Raw genomic sequence first — 19,423 nt, 5'->3', positions numbered from 1 at the left:
CAGTAAAGGAAATAACTACATGACGTCAATCTGTCTTTGATGGGCTCATGCTGCCATATGTTAAGCAAATAGCAGACGATTTCTACTGATTATCCACAGATGTAATACATAAAACGGTAAAAGCGATTTTGGGTCTCGCCCACTTATGAAAATAACCAGATATATCTTGATTTGCGATGGTACGCAACAGAATTGTATCAAAACTTGTCATAAAAGCCTTGCACATAAACTTTAATGCTGACCTGAAGATGACCTTTGACCTTACCATGTGACCTCCGACTGCAGCATATCATGCAGGTCACCTAAGTACATCTAGACAACCCATGTGCCAATCTTCAACGCGATCGTGCTGTCGAGATCTCAAGGGGGGGGGGGGCAACATGCGTAGCTTGTGTGCATGGACCTTTAGGTTTATGCTTGTATGTCATGGAAAACAAACCATCTCAAACACATGTACTGGTATTCCTTCCTTGCTCGCCTTGATGATTGAGAGCTGTGCAACACGTGCATAGATCTACACTCTCAGCCAAGGCGAGGCAAGCAATACGGCATCTTTGTGATGGTTTCTTTACGATCACATATATGAGCTGCGCATGTTGGAGACGATCTTTTACATCTAATTAAATTTACCTCAACGTTTATCTTCGGAAAAGGTTTTATGGTAATTTAAAAAATAACACGAGATGTCAATATATTTTCATATAGATAAATAATTCCCTGAGTTTCGTAATTTTGTCAAATTAATGAGATAAAAATTACATCTAACAGAACGAGTGACAATCTATCCCAGCCACATGAAATTTATCGTCGGTGCATATCGTCTGCTGCTATTCATTGAGTTGATTTGCCTTCAGGTTTGGATTATATTCACTTGTTTGTAAGTACAGTTATATCATTATTTTCCTTCCTCATAGTCAAAGAGGTAAGAGACTCTGTCTGGACAGTGTGGTAATTCATTTTCATGAATTCAATTTGGCCCGCGCGCTGTAGCTAGCACTTGTAGCAGCTGCATGAGTTCGGCGTGTGATCGTGTTGCAAGTTGAATTGTCCGACTCATCATCATCGGCGTAATTCCCCAATTTACCTCCAGCTACGTCACTTTGTTGTTCACTTCATCTTCAAAATCATCAATTTGAAAATCCAAATCTAGATAAAATTCTGGGTTTTCTTTCATTTCGGGATCGAAGTATTCAGTGACAGTGTGGAGAAAACGTACCCTCGCAACAGGTTTTGCAAGCAAGTGGAGCTTCACGTGGGAGAGCCAATCACGCCTCTCGTACAGACAGTGATGTCATAAAAAATCCCCAATTTTGCGGACGTAAATCTGCGTGTTTTAAGCATTCAGATAGAGAACTTTAAACTATCAATTAACTGAGTCTCATCCGTCTCCATGATAAATGATGTACACCATCGTGTTCTTATTTTCTCCTTAAATTTGATATATGATTCTCCATTTTTACGATTTTCAATACATTTCTACTTAGACCTTAATCGACTTTCTGGCTCCTCTTGAGTAGTCACCATTCATTGGACAGCTTGTTTTGGCAGCCTCCCTAAGTAGTTTTTATCCACGTCTGTTCACCATTCATTGGACAGCTTGTTTTGGCAGCCTCCCTAAGTAGTTTTAATCCACGTCTGTATAGCATGATGCAGCTTTATCTGTAGAAAAAAAAACATGTACCATTACGATAACATGAACATCAAAATAAAAGAAATAAAGGGGTGATCCGGGCTGAAAAATGAAGATCTTAATAAATAGAGTAGAATTCACTGAGCAAAATGCCGAAAAGTTCATCAAAGTAGGATAACAAATAACGAAGTTATTGAATTTTAAAGTTTAGCAATATTTTGTGAAAACAGTCATCATGAATATTCATTAGGTGGGCTGATGATGTCACATCTCCACTTGTTCTTTTGTATTTTATGATAGGAAATTGAGTTTATTTAAAATTTTTCCACCAAGAACTAGAAAAATTGGATTGACAACTGATTTAGTGCATTCGATATATTACTGCAACTTATTTCATTATAAGGGAGACATACTCTTCACACAAGTATGAAATAATGAAAAAAAAATATGATTTTATGTAATAACATAAAAAACAGAAAGTGGAGATGTGACATCATCAGCCCACCTAATGAATATTCATAACGACTGTTTCCACAAAATATTGTTAAACTTTAAACTTTGATAACTTAAACATTTTTTATCCGATTTTAAAGAAATTTTCGGCATTTTGCTCAGTGAATTCTACTCTATATATAAAGATGTAAGTATTTTCAGACCAGACCACCCCTTTAAGGTGTTTTGCCACCAGTACATACCAATCCGACCATGAGGTCCTTGCGGCTATCTCTCTTAGCATGTTCTTGCTTATGAAGCAAACTTAGCCGAATATTCAAGAGTGACAAACAATTTATAATGCAAACAAATTGTCATAAGCATAATATTGAAACTTTTTAATACATAAATTTACCTCTCCTAACAAGGATTTTCAACTACACTGTATGCCACTGCATGAATACAATCTGCTTAATTTTGCAATTATAATATCAACTGAAGTGAATGCCTACATAATCACCTTTTATGAACTCCAACCGTGTCCTGACATGAACATGGCCTTTTTTGTGTACACCTGTAGTATCTTTCCAACATAATGCTGGACTTGCTGCTCGATCATCCAGAGATCCCTCTTTGAATCTTTAATGAAATGAATTTGAGTGACATAGTAAAATTCTGTTTGCAGATTAATAAAAATTCATGATGATAAAACTTCTTCATTCCCATATTTCAGTGTTACAATTCAAGTGTAAAGAGTCTTATTTTTTAATAATAAACATAAAATGAATGAAAACATTAAAAGTAGAGGAGCATTTTAACTTTACTCACAGTCTGTTATTGTCGCTAAAGTCTTTACAATAAAGATTGGACACTTTGCCGACATCGCGTAATGCTTTGCATCGATTTACATGTAAAATAGTCTTTGTGCATAGTCTTTTCTATGAAGTGTCTTTAATATGAAGATAAATCATACATCCTTTAGCTAATTAGATAAAAAAAAATTGGAAATTTTTATCAAAGAAAAGAGAAATTAGCACTTAAATGAAGCTATTTGAGGGATATTGATGATATTTAGGGTGAATTGACTTCACATCTTTTTTGCAAGTTTGTCATGTTCATAGAAGGCCGGACTTGATTTCATAAAACTTTTTTTGAATTTGCGGGATTGCCTATCTCGAGCGAAGTTCATGCAGGCTCCACTCCACTTCACTATCGCTACACTACGCTCCACCTACCCAAACTTGAGACCGTGAACTCGATCTGATATTCCGAGTGACAAAAAGTGGGATTTTATGGGGGAAAATATAAAATTCGTGCAACATCATGCTCTTTAAAAACAATCAAAACTAATATTCTTACTGTACACAAAGTTTCACTTCTTAATGCCTCTATCCGTCTCAAAATTGGTGATTGAGAGCCAACATGAAGTTCCTCACACGTATCAATATTTCGCTGCCAATTTCAATACATCGCATGCGCGTGAGGCCAGTCTGAGCTTGGACCAGACCCGGTACCTCGTGCATTACGGTGCACATTTTACTGAAAATGATGTCGGCCATTTTGAAAATGATGACCTTGATAATGATCTTGATGATGTACCCATGGTCGAAGAATCAACAATAATAGATGGATCAACTGCTGAACCGTCCCAGTGCATTTCGTGTGGATCATCTTTTGTTGAATGCGAGGGAGCACTTTGCCCTAATTGTGCGACGATCCCGGATAGACTAAAATCAATGGAAAATCGATTAATCCAGATAAGTAACTCCTTATCTAACAAAGCAAACGACTCTGTCGTATATCAAGACGGATACAAAAGGAATCCCCCAACCCAGTCACAAGACATCATGCCTTCCCGTTGCTATGAAAATTCTATCCCTAGCAACCCGCTGGAAACTGATGTGCAGTCAGGCAGCACTACGAAAGATCTCCATTCAACATCCCAAAATAATTGTACTCCGATAACAGATCAACTCAATGAATATAGACAGGCCCAAAGTGTAAAGTTCAAAAATATGAGGAAGGGTCAAACTAAAAAGGTCAAAAGTCTTTGAACCCCGTCGTCTTTCCAAACCAAATCCTGTTGGAATACGATCGATCGCCGGTGCCCGCGTCGAGGATGTATCCGACATAACGACAAGGCTTGCCAATGAACGTGAAGTTGAAGAAGTAATCCTCCACATAGGAACGAACAACATTCACGACACTGATAGTCAGGAAATAGCAACTCAGATTGAATCACTGGGTTCACACATCATTGAAAAATGTCCAACAGTTACCAAAATTGCTATATCTGGCATCATACAACGGACCTCATTAAGACACCAATCAAAAGTCAAAGATGTCAATTCCCACCTGACTTTACTAGCACATAAACATGGGTGGAACTTTATCAATAACAGCAACATTAAACCTGATATCCACATATCACATGATGGTATCCATCTCAACAGTGCAGGAGTTGAGATATTTACTCAAAACTTTCTTAACTACCTTGAGCCTATCGATGGAGTTATCGAAAAAAGTCTGAGTCGATCGCTTATCATCAGGGCGAATCTTATCCAGCTGCCACACCCCTCTATTCCCAAGTTACACAGGATAGTGTATACCGCCCTCTACCGGATGATCGTAACTTCAGCCTTGATTATCCTCAACACCAACCTTACGGTGGATGTTATAATTGTGGTGAATTGAACCATAACAGGTCAAACTGCAGACATGGAACCAGACTACAATGTCATAAGTGTTTAGCACTTGGTCACAAATCGAAATTTTGCCCGAATTGGTATTATTAATATATTGGCCAGGAAGAGAGAGCCGTTCTATGCCCATCATCAAACATTAGACCATATGAGCATAGTGACCAACAGTCACCAACAGACTTTAGTGTGTCAGGCCAATATATTACCCGTCCAAACAGCGATTATAATAATCAATTCACTCACAGAAATAGCAAAGAGACCCTAGGAAAAATCAAAGGAAAAGGTCGTATTGACAACGGAACTCAACATGAAAATAATCACGAATTAATTAATGTACTTGATTTGAGTAGCGAATGTCAACCAAACACCAGGAATTATCTCTATGATATTTTCGAACCAGGAAGAAATCCTAATATCGATCATATCAACCAGCCATTTAATGGATGTGAATCTCAAGTAAATTTTGATAAAAACGTGGATTTTGAACTGGACGCACCATATGAACATATGCCTTGTAAATACAAATTATATTGCCTTGAACAAGAAACTGACATTGACATACGCTTCAATGAACATGAAAGTATAACTGAAAAGGACCTGCATGAATCCAAACATAGGACAGTCATCAACAACCAAAGACATTTTGATTGTGAAAACAGAGATATTTTATGGTACTCATATGTGCAACGAATATAAATGTGGTGATAATAATGATGTAAATATTAAACAGAAATTATATAATAGTCATGAATGTATTGATATATCTTATTCTGATAATATAAGATATGATTACAGTAAACTAAAAGACAATCATATAAACTTATGTGGTAATATCAAATTTCAACAAGGAAACGCTCATTGTGAAAGAAGGTATTGTAATCCAAATGATGATACTCATGAAAGTAATACAAAACGTAAACTCAATCAAAATACAACTGGCAAAGAAAGCAGTGAGTATTGTGGAAACAACAAGTTATATACATACAGCGAAAAATCTAAAAAAAAAGTTGCTTTTATTCAAAATATAAATTACATGAACATCATCAATGTGGATTACAAGATAAATCTTATGTTACAAGTGAAAGTGAATTTGATCCACAATATAATGATTGTGACTTACTCAATTTGTATATTACTTCAAATAATAAGGAAAATCATGTATCTGATTTACCATGTAAACTTTATGAATTCGATCATGACACAATTATCCAATCTGGATTACAATGTGATGATTATGATAATATTGAATCGGATTCGAAAAGTAATGTCGTTAAAATGAACATATCTTGCAATGTAAAGATTTTGAAATCAACCAATATGAACTAAATGTAAATAATAATGAGAGTAGCAAATTTGATTCCCATAATGATCTTGAAAGTGAATGTAAAGATGATGAAAAAGGTCAAAATGATGAAAAAAGTAATGATCATGATGACAGTGAATTTAATGTACAGCGTACCTAAAATGAAAATGAGTATACCTTACAGTGTAAAGATGATGAAATCAAACAATGTGAACTACAAAGAAATGATCATAATAACGAATCTGATCCCCATATTGATTTTGAAAGTGGATGTAAATACGATGAAAACGGTCAATATGGCCAACAAAATAATGATCATGATAATAGTGAATTTGATATACAGTGTAACTATGCTGAAAATGAATGTCCATTACAATGTAAAGATGTTGAAATGTGTCATGATGATCCACAGAGTGATAACCACGAATACGAATTGCACAGTAAACGTCTTAACATATATAAAGGTATGAAAATTGGTCATATAAATTGCCGTAGTATTGTTGATAAGCATGATGAAATAACATTTTTATTGACCAAATTTAATTTTGACATTCTATGCATATCGGAAACTTGGCTGCATAACCTTGTTAGTGATGATACAGTCAAAATTGATAATTATAACATTATTCGGCGCGATAGGTCTATTAAACGCGGAGGGGGCGTTTGTATTTATATACGCAATAATCTATCTTTCAGCCACAGATCCGACCTGAATCATGAAAGTTTAGAAGCAGTATGGCTCGAACTAAATAATATTAAACATGAAAGTATAGTATTATGCTGTATATACAGACCCCCAAATTCAACTAGTGATTTTTTCCATGACCTATTTGATATTCTTGAACCTGTATCTATTGAAAATAAAAAAATAATGATTTTAGGTGACATTAATATAGATTATCTTGACTCTGAATCCATAGGTCGGAGTTCGATTGATGATCTCAAAAATCTCTTTATGCTCTCGCAGATAATAAGAAAACCTACTAGGCTTGGTTTGACAACATCAAAATGTATTGATCACATTTATACGTCCATTCCTGATTTGCATTTAATATCAGACGTTGCATGTATTTCTTTAAGTGATCATTATCTTATATATACTTGTCTAAATATCGATGTTCCTAAGGTCAAACATAAAACTCTTCGTTTTCGTAACTATAAAAACTTTGATGAAAATCAATTTCTTACTGATTTGTCTAAATATAACTCTGAAAATGACGCAAATACATTATGGAATAAATGAAAATCTTTCTTCTTAAATGTTTGTAAAAAACATGCCCCTATAATATAACATAACATAATAGGATTAATGTACAAAAGAGATTATCTTAAAAAGAAGTACGATAAGAAAAAGCTTAACAAAGATCTAATTGAATATCGGAAAATAAGAAATAGGATTACAAGTCTAATACGAACAAATAAAAAAGAATATTATAATGAAGTGTCAGATAAGTATAAGAATAATCCAAAGAAATTGTGGAAGGAATTTAATATGGTAATAGGAAAAAAAAAATAATGATACTATACCTTTGAAATTGACTGTGAAACAACGAATGATTATTTTTCCAATGTTGGTAAAAAGATGAATAAGCTTTACACCGATAATACTATTGAATGGAAACACCCAAAATGCTTGTATAAATTTACGTTTACAGATATTCAACCTGATGAGGTCCTTAAATTACTCCGTCAACTCTCATCTTCTAGTAATTTAGATATCCTTGATTTTTACTCAAAACTCTTACGACTTGCTGCCCCATATATCTATAAATCCTTATGTAGACTATTTAATATCAGTCTTTCTCTTGGGCCAGTCCCCAACGATTGAAAGATTTCAAAAACGACTCCTTTATATAAGGGGAAAGGGTCCAAATTGGACAAGACAAATTATCGGCCAATATCAGTTGTCTGTCATATTGCAAAATTAATTAATTTTAAAAAAACAACTCATTAATTATTTTCTTGATCATGACCTTTTTAGCGTTGATCAGTTTGCCTTCTTACCAAATCATTCTACAGTTTCTTGTTTACACAGGGTCGTCGACGACTGGTATGAAGCATTTAATGAACATGAAGTTGTTGGAGCATGCTTTTTGGATATATCAAAATGTTTTGATTCAATTGACCATAATCTACTTCTTTTTAAAATGGAGAAATATGGAATTTATCATATCCCTTTGGAATGGTTGAAATGTTATCTTCGCAACAGAAAACAAACTGTATATTGCCACGGTCTATTATCATCCTATCAAAATGTAACCGTTGGGATCCCACAAGGAAGTGTTCTGGGCCCTATTTTATTTCTCATAATGATTAATGATATATCTGAAAGTGTAAGTGGCACATGTAATGTATTTGCGGATGATGTTGTCATATATATAATATTGGTCCAAACATAACAACAACTAGAATTTAATTCGTCATGCGGACGAATTAGGTGGTCTTTCTTTATTCTCGCCATCGTGATCACTATTACCATGTTCATGCAGATCAATATGATCTTCATGATGACGACGGAATATTCTTTATGGATGGAATACTTGTGAAAGACGGGAGATGATAAAACACTGTTAAGTGGGTCTCTTTCATGTCTGACAATACATGTGATATGAAACAAAGTAATTATGATTCTCTTATCTTGCGAAATTTTAACTTTTATACCATTTAATTATCACGAAGGATCATGTACGAGGTGGTAAAAAGAAAAAATCTTGTTTACCCCAGGACTCGAACCTGCGCCCCTGTGAAAGCAATTCAAATGAGTTATCCATTGAGCCGCGATATTCCCCATAGAGAATACATGTAAGCAATTTTGAGAATTACAATTCCAATTTTGCAAGCGAAATACGGGCATGATCCCGGCATCTGATAAAAAAATGGATGGCACATTTTCGAAAGCTTAGAATCTCGGCTACAACATACTTAAAAGTTCAGGGAAAACCGACATGAAACAATGGAGATATGGCTAACGAAATAGAGGAATGTCGAATCTAGATTTGAGAAAAGGTCATGTCCCATAGAGATTACACGCAAAATACATGTGATATGAAAAAAGTAATTATAATCTGTTTTATCTTGCTAAATGTAAAATTTTATACCTTTTAATTATCATTAAGGATCATGTAAGAAGTGGCAAAAAGAAAAAAAAATGAAAAAAAATCATCTTGTTCACCCCAGGACTCGAACCCGCGCCCTTTAGAAAGCAATCAAAGCCACGATATTCCCTATAGAGAATACACGTAAGCAATTTTGAGAATTACAAGTCAGATTTTGCAAGTGAAATACGGGCATGATCCCGGCATCTGATCAAAAAATGAAGGGTAACATGTGAAAGCTTCGAATATCAGCTACAACATACTAAAAGCTCAAAGAAAACTGACATGAAAAAATGGAGATATGGCTCACGAAGTAGAGGAATGTCGAATCTAGTTTTGAGAAAAGGTCATTTCCCATAGAGATTACACGCAAAATACATGTGATATGAAATTATAATCTGTTTTATCTTGCTAAATTTTAACTTTTATTCCTTTTAATTATCATAAAGAATAATGTAAAAAGTGGCAAAAAGAAAAAAAAATGAAAAAAAAATTATCTTGTTCACCCAAGGACTCGAACCCGCGCCCTTTAGAAAGCAGTCAAAGCCACGATATTCCCCATAGAGAATACACGTAAGCAATTTTGAGAATTACAAGTCCAATTTTGCAAGTGAAATACGGGCATGATCCCGGCATCTGATCAAAAAATGAAGGGCACATTATCGAAAGCTTAGAATCTCAGCTACAACATACTCAAAGGTTAAAGAAAACTGACAAGAAACAATGGAGATATGGCTCACGAAATAGAGGAATGTCGAATCTAGTTTTGAGAAAAGGTCATGTCCCATAGAGATTACACGCAAAATACATGTGATATGAAAAAAGTTATTATTATCTGTTTTATCTTGCTAAATTTAAACTTTTATACCTTTTAATTATCGTAAAGAATCATATAAGAAGTGGCAAAAAGAAACAAAAACTGGAAAAAAAATAATCTTGTTCTCCCCAGGACTCGAACCCGCGCCCTTTAGAAAGCAGTCAAAGCCACGATATTCCCCATAGAGAATACACGTAATCAATTTTGAGAATTACAAGTCAAATTTTGCAAGTGAAATACAGGCATGGTCCCGGCATCTGATCAAAAAATGAAGGGCACACTATCGAAAGCTTAGAATCTCAGCTACTACATACTAAAAGCTTAAAGAAAACTGAAAAGAAAAAATGGAGATGTCCCATAGAGATCACACGCAAAATAAGAAAAGTGGAATGCCTCTGGCCGTCTCACCTGCATTACGCGGTTCAATATAGCAGCAGTGCTGACTTTGAATACTACTCTAACTCGCACAAGATATTCAGTGATACATGGTTACTCTTATGTCCACTTTTTATGAACTAGACCAATAAACTTACAGAGATATGATGGTTATTCAACAAAAAACCCCAACATGGCCAAAGTTCATTGACCTTACATGACCTTTGACCTTGATCATGTGACCTGAAACTCAAACAGGATGTTCAGTGATACTTGATTACTCTTATGTACAAGTTTCATGAATCAGATCCATAAACTTTCAAAGTTATGATGGTAATTCAACAGATACACCCAATTCGGCCAAAGTTCATTGACCTTTGACCTTGGTCATGTGACCTGAAACGCGCACAGGATGTGCAGTGATACTTGATTACTCTAATGTCCAAGTTTAATGAACTAGACCAATAAACTTTCAAAGTTATGATGGTAATTCAACAAATACCCCGATTCGGCCAAAGTTCATTGACCCTAAATGACCTTTGACCTTAATCATGAGACCTGAAACTTGTACAAAATTTTCAGTGATGCTTGATTACTATTATGTCCAAGTTTCATGAATCAGATCCATAAACTTTCAAAGTTATGATGGGAATTCAACAGATATCCCCAATTCGGCCAAAGTTCATTGACCCTAAATGACCTTTGACCTTGGTCATGTGACGTGAAACTCTAATAGGATGTTCAGTAATACTTGATTAACCTTATGGCCAAGTTTTATTAACTAGGTCCATATACTTTCTAAGTTATGACATCATTTCAAAAACTTAACCTCAGGTTAAGATTTGATGTTGACGCCGCCGCCGTCGCCGTCGGAAAAGCGGCGCCTATAGTCTCACTTTGCTTCGCAGGTGAGACAAAAACTGATATGCCTCTTTTCTTCGCTGTTTTACGCAATGATGCGTTTCTCAAAACGAATATTTATGTTTACTAAGGAGAAAGAGTACATTCTAAACTACAACATACCGAAATCTGGGCGAAAAATGATCTATATTCGAGAACAACCAGATTTGCATAAATTTGATGACGTCATTTTTGAAAAAATGAAATTTTTAGTTTAGGCGCCATTTTGATGACGTCACTATATAATTTAGGGACAATGATGACATGAAATCAACTCTACAACTCATACTCTATCGATATATGAAAAAAATTGGGGGTCAATGGACTATTAAAAGAGCTACAGTGAATTTTGAATAGGCATGTTTTTGCCCATATATGGCCTATAGTGAGAGCTCGCGAGCACACGTGCTGCAAACTTTAACGGGTGTTGATTTCGTTATTAATGGTCGTAGAAGGTTGATCAAGGTATCAAATTGTTCAAAATTTTATTATCAATGCAATGATGTAAAAAAAAACCGGTGTTTCTGCGTTGTGTTAGGCGTTACGCGCGGAAACGCGCACGCATGCGTGCGCGCGTGCAAAATTTTGAAATGCTTAAAATGACCTAAAACGTACTCTACTTTGGTCAAAAAGTGATTTTGAGCATTTAGAAATTTTGACGCGCGCGTACGCACGCGTCGTGACCTCCAGGTGACCTTTGATGACATTGACAGTTGACCCTTGACCTAAAGTTAATGTCATGTAAATTTTGGTAATATTTGATAATTGATAATGAAGATATGATAAAATGAAGAATTTTACAAAATGGCGCCTAGATATCGTCATCATGACCTGATGACCTTGAAAAGCTTATTTTGACGTATCAATGACATATCCTATAGATGACATGAAATTCAATGAAATTGATCAAGTCCATTTTGAGATAACTTGGCGAAAAGAAAATCCGTAAAAATAAAGAAAGAAAGAAAGAAATAAGAAAATTCTGACGAAATTAAGAGGTGATCTGTCAAAGACAGACCAACTAATCAATATTGATATGCAAAATAACTTAGATAAAATAAAAAAATGGTATGACGCCAATCATCTTACAATTAATGTTGATAAGAAAAAAGTCATGTTGCTTAAAAATGGATCAACTGATAAACTTCAGTTGTTCATTGACGATAAGCCAGTAGAACAAGTTAAAACTATTAGATATCTTGGGGTAGAAATAGACGAAAATCTAAAATGGAATTCACATATTGCTATGTTGTCTAAAAGTTTAGTTTAAGATATTTTAACTTGGTAAATTACGTCTTATCCTTAATGAAAACCTATTAAATATATTATATAAATCCAATATACAACCCTGTTTTCACTATGCCATATCAGTCTGGGGATATAAAACAGGTTATAATGCCCTCTCAACACTTCATAGACTTCAGAAACGAGCTGCCCGATACGTTACTAGTAATTTCGATTTTATAAATTGTAGTGGGGAACAGATTATTAAGGATATGAAATGGAGATCTATTGAACAAAGAAGAGATTATTTTTTTAGGAAACTTAATGTATAAATGTATTCATGGAATGGCCCCATCTCGTTTATGTAATAATATTGAAATGGTTTGTGAAAGGCATAATGTTAGAACACGTAATTATAATACAGTAAATGCTGTTCCCCCTAAACCAAATATTGAATGCTTCAAAAAATCTTTTATGTTCTCCGCCGCACGGGTCTGGAACAATTTACCATACTCACTTCAGAATGCAGTTACAGTAAATTCTTTTAAATCATCCTTTAAAAAATGTATTTCCTATGATATCATGTCAATTTTCGACTCACAATGGCTGCCACAATAATGACATAATAACCCTTACTTAATTCATTTGTTGTAACATACAATTCCCCTATTCCTATTTAATATTGCTTTTATTTGTAATGATTTTTTGTAATGATCCTAACCTTTTGATATCTTATAGTTAGACATACCTTTATAACTGATTGCCATTTTTTTTCCACTCGATTTTCTATTGTGCCAGAATTATTTCATTGTTTATTGTTTTTATCAGCGAATAAATTATACAATTAGTAGTATTAAATTAGTTACTGTTCCTTTTTAATAATTTAAAATATTCTAGTTTGATTAATATTACCATTTAAGCCACAATATTTGTTTATTTATGTTACTAAGTATTTTTATCTTTGATTTAGATTTTGACTATATTTTAATGTATGATGTGATGATTTTTGTTATTCTTTATGTTTTCATCAGGTCATTGATGAAAAACAGTTTTATACTGATCTTTTGTACCTGATTAAATATGTTCTAATAAATAAATAAATATTGCATCCGCATGCAATGTTTTGAAATTGGCAGCGAATTATGAACATGTATATGTGTGAGGAACTTTATGTTGGCTCTTAATCACCAGTTGTAAGACTGATTAAAGCATGGAAAAGAAGTGAAACTTTGAGTAAAGTAAGAATATTAGTTTTAATTTTTTTTTTTAAATCAAGAAGTTGCATGAATTTTATATTCCACCCCCCTCATAAAATCCCACATCTGTCACCCGGAATATCAGATCGAGTTCATGGTCTCGAAGTTCGAGTAGGTGGAGCGTAGTATAGCGGTAGTGAAGTGGAGAGGAGCCTGCACAAACTTCGGTCGAAGGGATTGCCATGCAATTGTTGAGATAGTACACGGCGGCACGTAATACACCCCTCGGTGTACTCTTGGAGCCTCTTGGATTTCCATGTGATGCCACTACCGTCTTTCATTAAGAAAGAAGTTGACAGGTTGTAGGTTTGGAGGTGTCATGAATATTTACTATTTAGTAAGGTTGTCGTTGCCGATCTGGCGCTAATGCAGTTTCACACCGGCCGATTATTATTAGGTGGTCTGTCATTTATGACAGATCACCTCTTAATTTCGTCAGAATTTTTAGGTGGTCTGTCTATGACAGATCACCTCTTAATTTCGTCAGAATTTTCTTATTTATTTATTTTTACGGATTTTTCTTGTCGCCAAGTTATCTCAAAATGGACTTGCTCAATTTCATTGAATTTCATGTCATCTATAGGATCTGTCATGGACACGTGCAGTGAAGCTTTTCAAGGTCATCAGGTCATGATGACGTCATCTAGGCGCCATTTTGTAAAATCACATTATCAATCACATCTCCATTATCAATTATCAAAAATCAATCAAATTTACATCACATCAACTTCAGGTCAAGGGTCATCAGGTCATGTCATCAAAGGTCACCTGGAGGTCACGACGCGCGCGTACGCGCGCGTCAAAATTTAAAAATGCTCAAAATCACTTTTTGACCAAACGAGAGTACGTTTTAGGTCATTCTAAGCATTTCAAGAATTTGCGCGCGCGCACGCATGCGTGCGCGTTTCCGCGCGTAACACCTTAACGCAACACAGAAACACCGTTTTTTTTACATCATTGCATTGATAATAAAATTCTGAACAATTCAATACCTTGATCAACCTTCTACGACCATTAATGTCGAAATTAACACCCGTTAAAGTCTGCAGCACGTGTGCGCGCGAGCTCTCACTATAGGCCATATATGGGCAAAAACATGCCTATTGCAAATTCACTGTAGCTCTTTAAATAGTCCGTTGACCCCCAATTTTTTTTTCATATATCGATAGAGTATGAGTTGTAAATTTGATTTCATGTCACCATTGTCCCTAAATTATATCCTGACGTCATCAAAATAGAGCCTAAACTAAAAATTTCATTTTTTCAAAAATGACGTCATCAAATTTATGCAAATTTGGTTGTAACTTCTCGAATATAGATCGTTTTTCGCCCAGATTTCGATATGTTGTGGTTTAGAATGTACTCTTTCTCCTCAGTTAACATGAATATTCGTTTTGAGAAACGCATCATTGCGTAAAACAGCGATGAAAAGAGGCATGTCATTTTTCCTCATTTTGCGTGTAATCTCTATGGGACATGACTTTTTCTCAAAACCAGATTCGACATTCCTCTATTTCGTGAGCCATATCTCCATTTTTTCTTGTCAGTTTTCTTTAAGCTTTTAGTATGTTGTAGCTGAGATTCTAAGCTTTCGCGAGTGTGCCCTTCATTTTTTGATCAGATGCCGAGATCATGCCCGTATTTCACTTGCAAAATTGGACTTGTAATTCTCAAAATTGCTTACGTGTATTCTCTATGGGGAATATCGTGGCTTTGACTGCTTCTTAAAGGGCGCGGGTTCGAGTCCTGGGGTGGACAAGATGAATTTTTTTTTCACTTTTTTTTTTTTGCCACTTCTTACATGATCCTTTATGATAATTTAAAGGTATAAAAGTTTAAATTTAGCAAGATAAAACAGATTATAATTATTTTTTTTCATATCACATGTATTCTGCGTGTAATCTCTATGGGACATGACCTTTTCTCAAAACTAGATTCGACATTCCTCTATTTCGTGAGCCATATCTCCATTTTTTCTTGTCAGTTTTCTTTAAGCTTTTAGTATGTTGTAGCTGAGATTCTAAGCTTTCGCAAGTGTGCCCACCATTTTTTGATCAGATGCCAGGATCATGCCTGTATTTCGCTTGCAAAATTGGACTTGTAATTCTCAAAATTGCTTACGTGTATTCTCTATGGGGAATATCGTGGCTTTGACTGCTTTCTAAAGGGCGCGGGTTCGAGTCCTGGGGTGAACAAGATGAATTTTTTTTTCACTTTTTTTTCTTTTTGCCGCTTCTTACATGATCCTTTATGATAATTTAAAGGTATAAAAGTTTAAATTTAGCAAGATAAAACAGATTATAATTACTTTTTTCATATCACATGTATTTTGCGTGTAATCTCTATGGGACATGACCTTTTCTCAAAACTAGATTCGACATTCCTCTATTTCGTGAGCTATATCTCCATTGTTTCTTGTCAGTTTTCCCTGAGCTTTTAGTATGTTGTAGCCGAGATTCTAAGCTTTCGAAAATAATCCTCCATTTTTTGATCAGATGCCGGGATCATGCCCGTATTTCGCTTGCAAAATTGGAATTGTAATTCTCAAATTTGCTTACGTGTAATCTCTATGGGGAATATGCTAGCTCAATGGATAACGCATTTGACGTGTTCGTCCGTATTGCTGACGTGTAGGTCCGTGTTGCTGACGTGGTGGTCCGTGTAGCTGACGTGTAGGTCCGTGTTGCTGATGTATTGGTCCGTGTTGACGACGTGCTCTGCCGGCATGATCCATGTAGATCCGTGCTGTCGTGTTGATGCCGTGTTCACAGTCATCTGGGGCAAAACTATCCCGGACCTCCCCGGATCATGCCGGCATTGCCGTGTTGATCCGTGAGGTATAATCATCTATCTTGTATGTATCTGTTTGAAGATGTATGTCTGACGATTGTCATCACCACATCAATAATCACATTTAGTAATGGTCAAAACTTATTCTTAGGATGTCTACGATCAAGATTATCAATGATATCTAAATGATTTATTTCATACATCAGCCGACACTGAATGACAAATCATGACAGACCACCTAATTCGTCCGCATGACGAATTAAATTCTAGTTTTTATTCTTTTTAATGGCAAGGTTTTTGTCGCCAAGTTATCTCGAGTTTGACAAAATTAATTTCATTGAAGTTTATACCATACATAGTGTCTCTTATGGAAACGTCAAAAATTTGCTTTTTGATGTCATCAGGTCATGATGACGTCATCTAGGCGCCATTTTGTAAAATCACATTATCAATCATATCTCCATTATCAATTATCAAAAATCAATTAAATTAACATCACATCAACTTCAGGTCAAGGGTCATCAGGTCATGTCATCAAAGGTCACCTGGAGGTCATGTGCGCGCGTATGCGCGCGCGTCAAAATTTAAAAATGCTCAAAATCACTTTTTGACCAAACGAGAGTACGTTTCAGGTCATTTTAAGCATTTCAAAAATTTGCGCGCGCGCACGTATGCGCGCGCGTTTTCCTCGCGTAACACCTTAACACAGTGCAAAAACACCGTTTTTTTTACATCATTTCATTGATAATAAAATTCTGAACAATTTGATAACTTGATCAACCTTCTACGACCATTAATAACGAAATCAACACCCGTTAAAGTTTGCAGCACGTGTGCGCGCGAGCTCTCACTATAGGCCATATATGGGCAAAAACATGCCTATTGAAAATTCACTGTAGCTCTTTAAATAGTCCGTTGACCCCCAATTTTTTTTTCATATATCGATAGAGTATGAGTTGTAGATCTGATTTCATGTCATCAATGTCCCTAAATTATATCGTGACGTCATCAAAATGGCGCCTAAACTAAAAATTTCATTTTTTCAAAAATGACGTCATCAAATTTATGCAAATTTGGTTGTAACTTCTCGAATATAGATCGTTTTTCGCCCAGATTTCGATATGTTGTAGTTTAGAATGTACTCTTTCTCATCAGTTAGCATGAATATTCGTTTTGAGAAACGCATCATTGCGTAAAACAGCGATGAAAAGAGGCATGTCATTTTTCCTCATTTTGCGTGTAATCTCTATGGGACATGACTTTTTCTCAAAACCAGATTCGACATTCCTCTATTTCGTGAGCCATATCTCCATTTTTTCTTGTCAGTTTTCTTTAAGCTTTTAGTATGTTGTAGCTGAGATTCTAAGCTTTCGCAAGTGTGCCCTTTATTTTTTGATCAGACGCCGGGATCATGCCCGTATTTCGCTTGCAAAATTGGACTTGTAATTCTCAAAATTGCTTACGTGTATTCTCTATGGGGAATATCGTGGCTTTGACTGCTTTCTAAAGGGCGCGGGTTCGAGTCCTGGGGTGAACAAGATGAATTTTTTTTTCACTCTTTTTTTCTTTTTGCCACTTCTTACATGATCCTTTATGATAATTTAAAGGTATAAAAGTTTAAATTTAGCAAGATAAAACAGATTATAATTACTTTTTTTCATATCACATGTATTTTGCGTGTAATCTCTATGGGACATTACCTTTTCTCAAAACTAGATTCGACATTCCTCTATTTCGTGAGCCATATCTCCATTTTTTCTTGTCAGTTTTCCCTGAGCTTTGAGTATGTTGTAGCTGAGATTCTAAGCATTCGCAGATGTGCCCACCATTTTTTGATCAGATGCCAGGATCATGCCTGTATTTCGCTTGCAAAATTGGACTTGTAATTCTCAAAATTGCTTACGTGTATTCTCTATGGGGAATATCGTGGCTTTGACTGCTTTCTAAAGGGCGCGGGTTCGAGTCCTGGGGTGAACAAGATGAATTTTTTTTTCACTCTTTTTTTTCTTTTTGCCACTTCTTACATGATCCTTTATAAAAGTTTAAATTTAGCAAGATAAAACAGATTATAATTACTTTTTTCATATCACATGTATTTTGCGTGTAATCTCTATGGGACATGACCTTTTCTCAAAACTAGATTCGACATTCCTCTATTTCGTGAGCTATATCTCCATTGTTTCTTGTCAGTTTTCCCTGAGCTTTTAGTATGTTGTAGCCGAGATTCTAAGCTTTCGAAAATATGCCCTCCATTTTTTGATCAGATGCCGGGATCATGCCCGTATTTCGCTTGCAAAATTTGAATTGTAATTCTCAAACTTGCTTACGTGTAATCTCTATGGGGAATATGCTAGCTCAATGGATAACGCATTTGACGTGTTCGTCCGTATTGCTGACGTGTAGGTCCGTGTTGCTGACGTATTGGTCCGTGTTGACGACGTGCTCTGCCGGCATGATCCGTGTAGATCCGTGTGAAGCTGCCGTGTTGATGCCGTGTTCACAGTCATCTGGGGCAAAACTATCCCGGACCTCCCCGGATCATGCCGGCATTGCCGTGTTGATCCGTGAGGTATAATCATCTATCTTGTATGTATCTGTTTGAAGATGTATGTCTGACGATTGTCATCACCACATCAATAATCACATTTAGTAATGGTCAAAACTTATTCTTAGGATGTCTACGATCAAGATTATCAATGATATCTAAATGATTTGTTTCATACATCAGCCGACACTGAATGACAAATCATGACAGACCACCTAATTCGTCCGCATGACGAATTAAATTCTAGTTATTATTATTATTATTTATTTGACCAATATAAAAAGTACATACACATTACATTAGAAAATTTACAGTACATTAACATGCAAAGAATGCGGGAACGGCATGTGGGTC

The sequence above is a fragment of the Lytechinus variegatus genome, chromosome 1 (assembly GCF_018143015.1).
Source record: "Lytechinus variegatus isolate NC3 chromosome 1, Lvar_3.0, whole genome shotgun sequence".
NCBI classification, from domain to species: Eukaryota; Metazoa; Echinodermata; class Echinoidea; order Temnopleuroida; family Toxopneustidae; genus Lytechinus; species Lytechinus variegatus.
The sequence above is the reverse complement of the archived record's forward strand: the minus strand, read 5'-3'. Positions refer to the sequence as shown.